Here is a 7,380-nt window from a genome sequence, read left to right as displayed (position 1 = left end):
GCTAAGATTTTGAGGAGGAAAGAACTTGGCTAAGAAAGCCATGACCAGCTTATTCCAAGAGTTCAGGCTATCCTTAGGTTGAGAGTCCAACCATATTCTAGCTCTGTCTCTTATAGCAAATGGGAAAAGCATAAGCCTGTAGACCTCGGGATTAACCCCATTGATCTTAACAGTATCACAGATCTGCAAGAATTCAGTTAAGAACTGAAAGGGATCTTTGGATGGAAGTCCATAAAACTTGCAATTCTGTTGCATCAGAGAAACTAGTTGAGGTTTCAGCTTAAAATTGTTTGCTTCAATGGCAGGGATTGAGATGCTTCTTCCATGTAAATTGGAATTAGGTGAAGTAAAGTCACCAAGCATCTTCCTTGCATTGTTATTATTTTCGGCCATGTCTCCTTCTTTTTTCGAAAATTTCTGTCAGATTTTTTCCAGAGAGTTGTGCTTTAGCTTCCCTTAGCTTCCTCTTCAGAGTTCTTTCAGGTTCAGGATCAGCTTCAACAAGAATGTTCTTATCCTTGTTCCTGCTCATATGAAAAAGAAGAAAACAGAGAAGAAAATTTGGAATCCTCTATGTCACAGTATAGAGATTCCTTTATGTGAGTAGAAGAGAAGAATAAAAGGAAGGGAAGAGAAAAACTCGAACACAGAGAGGAAGATGGTGTTCAAATTTTGGGTGGAAGAGAAGTGTTAGTAGATGAATAATTAATTTGAAGGAGATGAGAGATGAGAGAATTCGAAAATTAATTAAAATAATTTTTTTAATTTAAAATCAAAGTTATAATTCGAAAATTAAAAAAGAAAAATTAAATTAAATTAAATTAAAGTTTAAAACAATTAGTTAATTAAAAAGGAATTTTGAAAAAGAGGAAAGGGATTTTCGAAAATTAGATATAAAATTAGTTAGGTAGTTTTGAAAAAGATATGATTGAAATAGTAAACTTTTAAAATCAAACAAAAAGTCAAGTAGTTAATTGAAAAAGATTTGAAAATCAATTTTTTGTAGAGATAAGAAAATAGAAATGATTTTGAATTTAAATTTTGAAAAAGATATGATTGAAAGATTTGGTTGAAAATTTAAATTGAAAAAGATTTGAAAAGGAAATTAAAAAGATTTTATTTTTGAAATTAAAGTTGATTACTTGACTAACAAGAGACTAAAAGATATGATTCTAGAAGTTAAAGATTGATCCTTTCTTAATAGGTAAGTAACAACTTGAAAAATTTTTGAATCAAAATATTAAATGTTAACATTGAATTTGAAAAAGATAAGAAAAAGATTTTGAAAATAAATTTTGAAAATTTCGAAATTATGAAAGAAAAAAATGAAAAAGATTTGATTTTTAAAAAAGATTTGAAAAAGATAGAATTTTTAAATTGAAAATTTGATTTGACTCATAAGAAACAATTAAATTTTTAAAACTTTTGACTAAATCAAATCAAATTTTTGAAAATTATGAGTGAGATAAGGAAAAGATATTTTTTTTATTTTTGAATTTTTAATGATGAAAGAGAAAAACACCAAAAAGACTCAATTCATGAAAATTTTGGATAAAAACAAAGGAAACATGCAAGAACACTTTGAATGCAAAGATGAACACCAAGAACACTTTGAAGATCATGATGAACATCAAGTATGTATTTTTGAAAAATTTTTAATAAGAGAAAACATGCAAGACACCAAACTTAGAAATTTTTAATATTTGGACACTAAGAATTCAAGAATGCATATGAAAAACAAGAAAAGACACAAAACAAGAAAATATGAAGATCAAACAAGAAGACTTGTCAAGAACAACTTGAAGATCATGAAGAACAAGAAAGAGACTCAATGCATGTGTTTTCGAAAAATGCAAGAAAATTATAAAAACATGCAATTGACACCAAACTTAAAAATTGACACAAGACTCAAACAAGAAACATCAATTTATTTTTGGTTTTATGATTTTATTTAATTTTTTTGGATTTTTGAAAATTATTTTGGGAAAAATAAAAAAGAAAATTATTATTTTTTTTGTATTTTTTGAAAATAAGAAATAAAGAAAGCTTAAAAATAAAATAAAATTACCTAATCTGAGCAACAAGATGAACCGTCAGTTGTCCAAACTCGAATAATCCCCGGCAACGGCGCCAAAAACTTGGTGCGCGGAAATTGTGACGGTTCCATTCCTTGGTAATGGCACTAAAAACGCAATACGCACGTTCATAATCTTAGTTCTTTGTCACAACTTCGCACAACTAACCAACAAGTGCACTGGGTCGTCCAAGTAATAAACCTTACGTGAGTAAGGGTCGATCCCACGGAGATTGTCGGCTTGAAGCAAGCTATGGTCACCTTGTAAATCTCAGTCAGGCGGATTCAATTGATTATGGAGATTTAATAATTAAAAGATAAATAAAATATAAAATAAAGATAGTAATACTTATGTAATTCATTGGTGAGAATTTCAGATAAGCGTATAGAGATGCGTTCGTTCCTCCTGAACCTCTGCTTTCCTATTGTCTTCATCCAATCATTCATACTCCTTTCTATGGCAAGCTGTATGTTAGGCATCACCGTTGTCAAAGGCTACATCCCGTCCTCTCAGTGAAAATGGTCCAATGCGCTGTCACTGCATGGCTAATCATCTGTCGGTTCTCGATCATACTGGAATAGGATCCATTGATCCTTTTGCGTCTGTCACTACGCCCAGCACTTGCGAGTTTGAAGCTCGTCGCAGCCATCCCTTCCCAGATCCTACTCGGAATACCACAGACAAGGTTTAGACTTTCCGGATCTCGAGAATGGCCGTCCATGGATTCTAACTTATACCACGAAGATTCTGATTAAGGAATCCCAGAGATACTCATTCAATCTAAGGTAGAACGAAAGTGGTTGTCAGGCACGCGTTCATAGGTTGGGAATGATGATGTCTGTCAGGATCATCACATTCATATTGAAGTGCGAATGAATATCTTAGAATCGGAATAAGATTGAATCGAATATAAAAATAATAGTACTTTGTATTAATTCATGAGGAACAGTAGAGCTCCACACCTTAATCTATGGTGTGTAGAAACTCTACCATTGAAAATACATAAGTGATAATGGAGTTCATTGGTCTCGGCCCCAGAGGGGAACCGGAGTAACCAAGACTTTTTATGATCCGAAGATCTAAATACAATAGTAAAAAGTCCTATTTATGCTAAACTAGTTACTAGGGTTTACAGAAATGAGTAAATGATGCAGAAATCCACTTCTGGGGCCCACTTGGTGTGTGCTTGGGCTGAGCATTGAGCTTTACACGTGTAGAGGCTTCTCTTGGAGTTGAACGCCAGTTTGTAACCTGTTTCTGGCGTTTAACTCCACTTTGCAACCTGTTTCTGGCGTTTAACTCCAGAATGCAGCATGAAACTGGCGTTGAACGCCAGTTTGCGTCATTTCAACTCGTTCAAGGAATGGACTATTATATATTGCTGGAAAGCCCTGGATGTCTACTTTCCAACGCAATTGAGAGCGCTCCATTTGGAGTTCTGTAGCTCTAGAAAATCCACTTTGAGTGTAGGGAGGTCAGAATCCAACAGCATCTGCAGTCCTTCTTCAACCTCTGAATCTGATTTTTGCTCAAGTCCCTCAATTTTAGCCAGAAAATACCTGAAATCACAGAAAAATACACAAACTCATAGTAAAGTACAGAAATGTGAATTTTATTTAAAAACTAATAAAAATATACTAAAAACTAACTAAATTATACTGAAAACTATGTAAAAACAATGCCAAAAAGCGTATAAATTATCCGCTCATCACTCATGACTCAAAGAGAAAACTAGGGTTTAGAAATTGTGAAAGTGCGAAAGAGAGAAGATCCCTCGCAAGGCTGAATCTTTTCTCTTTAATATCTAACCTAATTTGATTTGAAACTAAAATAAAAATAATAAATTCTAAAGATAAAAGATTTTGTTTGTAAATAAAAATAACTAAAATAAAATAAAATAGAACAATTAAAAGCTAAATCCAACTAAAGATGCTATTTTGGTGAAAGTGGATCCACATTGCTAGCGCTAAACGCCAGATTTGGCGTTTAGCGCCTTAGGGGACAGAAACTCTCCTTTCAATTCTGGCTTGCTGGCGTTTAGCGCCCTAGTGGGCAGAGAGATCCCTTGCGTTTCTGAGTTGCTGGCGCTAAACTCCTAGGTCCGCATTTAGCGCCAGCTTGACAGTTTTCAAACTCTTCTCTTTTCTTGCACACGAACTCTGCCAAACCGATTCAAACATCACCTAAAATAATTAAAACACCAAATCAACTCAAAGTAGCATCCAAAGAGATTTCAAATACAAAAATTTAATTAAAACTCAATAAATTTGTATCTAAATTAAATAGAAAATAGAGAAAAGATGCTCACGCATCACATGTCGGGTTTGGCTGTATAACCGACAGATGAGTTTATTAGCCATAGGGCATACATGCATTATTTGCATTTGTGTGTATTTTTTGATTGTGCATCTTGTTTTTGGTTTGCCTATTTGAAACTGGTATTCTGTTTGTTGTCTTCTTGCTACTTGCACATGGTCGGCGTGTTTCTGTTTTTATGTGGTTTGACTATATGTAAGCTAATGTTGAATGAATTCATGTTTTTTTTCGAGTTATTGGATGCATACATTAGTGATTAGACTAGAAAACTTTGTCAACATACGTTGAGTACATGGGGTATATTATTAGAGGCATATTAAAATGCCGTTAAATCCTACTTAATCATGTCATTTTGAGTTCACCAGGAATGCGGATGGTTAGTATAATACTCATGCGGCTGGCTTGATTACGTAGTTACTAGTAACATATGCTGGATGTTCAATTCAATAGGTATACAGATGGTTATTTTTTATCTAAATTGGATGGTTACTTCTGTTGACTTGTTTTACTCGTACACAGTTAACAAAGGCTGGAGATGGCTGGATATTCAACTCAGTAGGTGTGCAGATGGTTACACTAATATTACCTTCATAGTTGTTTAATTGCTTTTGGTTTAACTAGTTACCATCTAAGAGACCCTAAATGTTTATTTAACTAGGTATGCGGATGGTTATTTGTAATACTCTTGGTGTAGTGTGTATAATTAGTTATAAGTAATATATGCTGGATGTTTGATTCAATAGGTATGCAGATGGTTACTTCCAATAGTATCCGAATGGTTATTGTGTTACTCAAGTGGGTAGTGTTTTAAATTAGGTATAGGTAAGATATAATGGATGTTTGATTTACTATTTATGTGGATGGTTATTTTAATTTCTTACCTTGATAGTTGTTGGCTTGGTTTCGGCTTAACTAGTTCTCATTTCAGAAAATACTAGATGCTCGAGTCACTATGTTTGCGGATGAATACTCTTATCTTTAAACGTGTGATTATTTTCTATTAGCTTTTATGCATCACTAATATCATGTAACAAAATCAGAGGAGTTCGAAAACTAATAGACCATATAAATGTTACTCGCTAGGAAACTTTACCCTATGTCTTATAATAAAACTCCCTCTTGAAAACACATAAACAGTGTCAAAAAGGTATTTGTGGTATTAGAATTAAGTACATCTTTTTCTTTCTCCCTTTCATGGTCTTTCTCACAGGTAATCCTTCAACCCGTTGCATCAATGTGCTTGTGCTTGGTGCTGTGAATGGTGATTTAACCTCCCTTTGCTTGTTTTTTGGATGGTTGCAGCGTATAAGTTCAGCCTTTTCTTCCAACAATCTTCGCACCTGATCAATTGATGCATTGTGTGCGCTCATGACGATTTCCACCATTAGCTCCAATCTCAGACCTAAGCATATCAAGTATGGTGTTTTCATAGTGAGCGCGATGTTAGAAGTGTCAGAGTAACATGAATTGCAAATAACAAATTAAATCTAGAAGGACTAGTAAACTTGCATCGTCCCATTCATCCAGGTTACAATCTTCAGTCCACGTCTCCATGAATTTAATGGCATAGATGCCACAATCCCAGCTACATAAACAAGTAAGATTGGTGCTATCAGGATGATACACATGTTACAGCAAGTGCGTTATGGATACATTGTTGGGTGTGTTTTTCGATTCTACTTACCTGTTTGGTTGCTTAAGCACTTTGGCGTATGCACAACTTGGGCCATTTGTATTGTTCTTGTATGTGAGGATGGCCACTTTAGTCATGTCTTCAATTAGTCATCCCAGTAAAATAGCCAGAGTTCTTTCGTGTTAATATGTTATTGGTGTATATATTAGCAATGTTCACAGGATTTAGGGGATGTCTTATCTTATTGCATATGTGGTGCACGAATCTCCACACTCCATACAACTGTACCAGTAAGTGTACTAGGTCGTCCAAGTAATACCTGAGTGAATCATGGTCGATCCCACGAGGATTGTAGTTTGAAGCAAGCTATGGTTATCTTGTAGGTCTTAGTCAGGCGAATCAAGAGGTTGTCAATTTGATTGTTTGTGAGATCTAAACTAACTTGACATGTAAATAAAGAAAAAGGGTATAAAATACTATGTAAATCAGAATGGAATCAGTAATAGGAATATGGTTAAGGATTGGAGTTGCTTTGTCTTTCTGAATTAACTCTGGTATTACTGTCTCCTTTACTTGTGAGTGATTTCTTCTATGGCAGGTTGTATGTGATCAATGCTGTTGGCCATGGTCATCAATCTCCTCTGCTTCAGATCAAACGCCGTATGGTCGTGGTCATCCAATATGAACGAGGGTGAAGTTCTAGCAGTTCATTCTCTCTGGTGATCCTACTCAAAACGCCACAGACAAGGTCGAATCTTTCGGATTAGAAAATGATGCTCCTTTGGGTTCTAGCCTCTACCACAGAGACCCTAATCTCCCCGAAAATTGGCTGAACTGGTGTCTCGAGAAGTCCCCAACGAAGTCGTGGATTAGCCATCTGAGAGATGTATAATCAAGCTGGCGGTTCGCGCTTTCTAGCCACGTATTCACATGAAACCAAGTAGACACGAGTGGTTGTCTGGCACGCGGTCTTAGTATGATGAACAGAGCTGATTGTCATTGATCATCCTATTCACCATGTTGAAGAACGAGTATACATCTTAGAATTAAATTAAACACGGATCGAAGAGAAATAGTAATACTTTTATTAATTCATAGAACTCAGCAGGGCTCCTCCCCTCAACCTAGGAGGTTTAGAAACTCATACCGATAGGAAATACAATATGGTAAACGAAAATATGGTGTAAAATATGGTAAAAAGGTCTTCGAATAACATGAATTTAATCCCTTAAATACTAAATTAATGACTAGTAAGGGTAAATCAGTCTTTTTAGGGCTAAATTCTACTTTTGAGGCCCACTTGGTGAGTGCTTAGGCTGAGTTTTGATGAGATCAACGTGCTAGGAGGCCTCTAGG

This window comes from Arachis ipaensis, chromosome B6 (genome assembly GCF_059453495.1).
Source record: "Arachis ipaensis isolate K30076 ecotype BB chromosome B6, ASM5945349v1, whole genome shotgun sequence".
Classification (NCBI taxonomy): Eukaryota; Viridiplantae; Streptophyta; class Magnoliopsida; order Fabales; family Fabaceae; genus Arachis; species Arachis ipaensis.
This window is presented reverse-complemented; position numbering follows the sequence as displayed.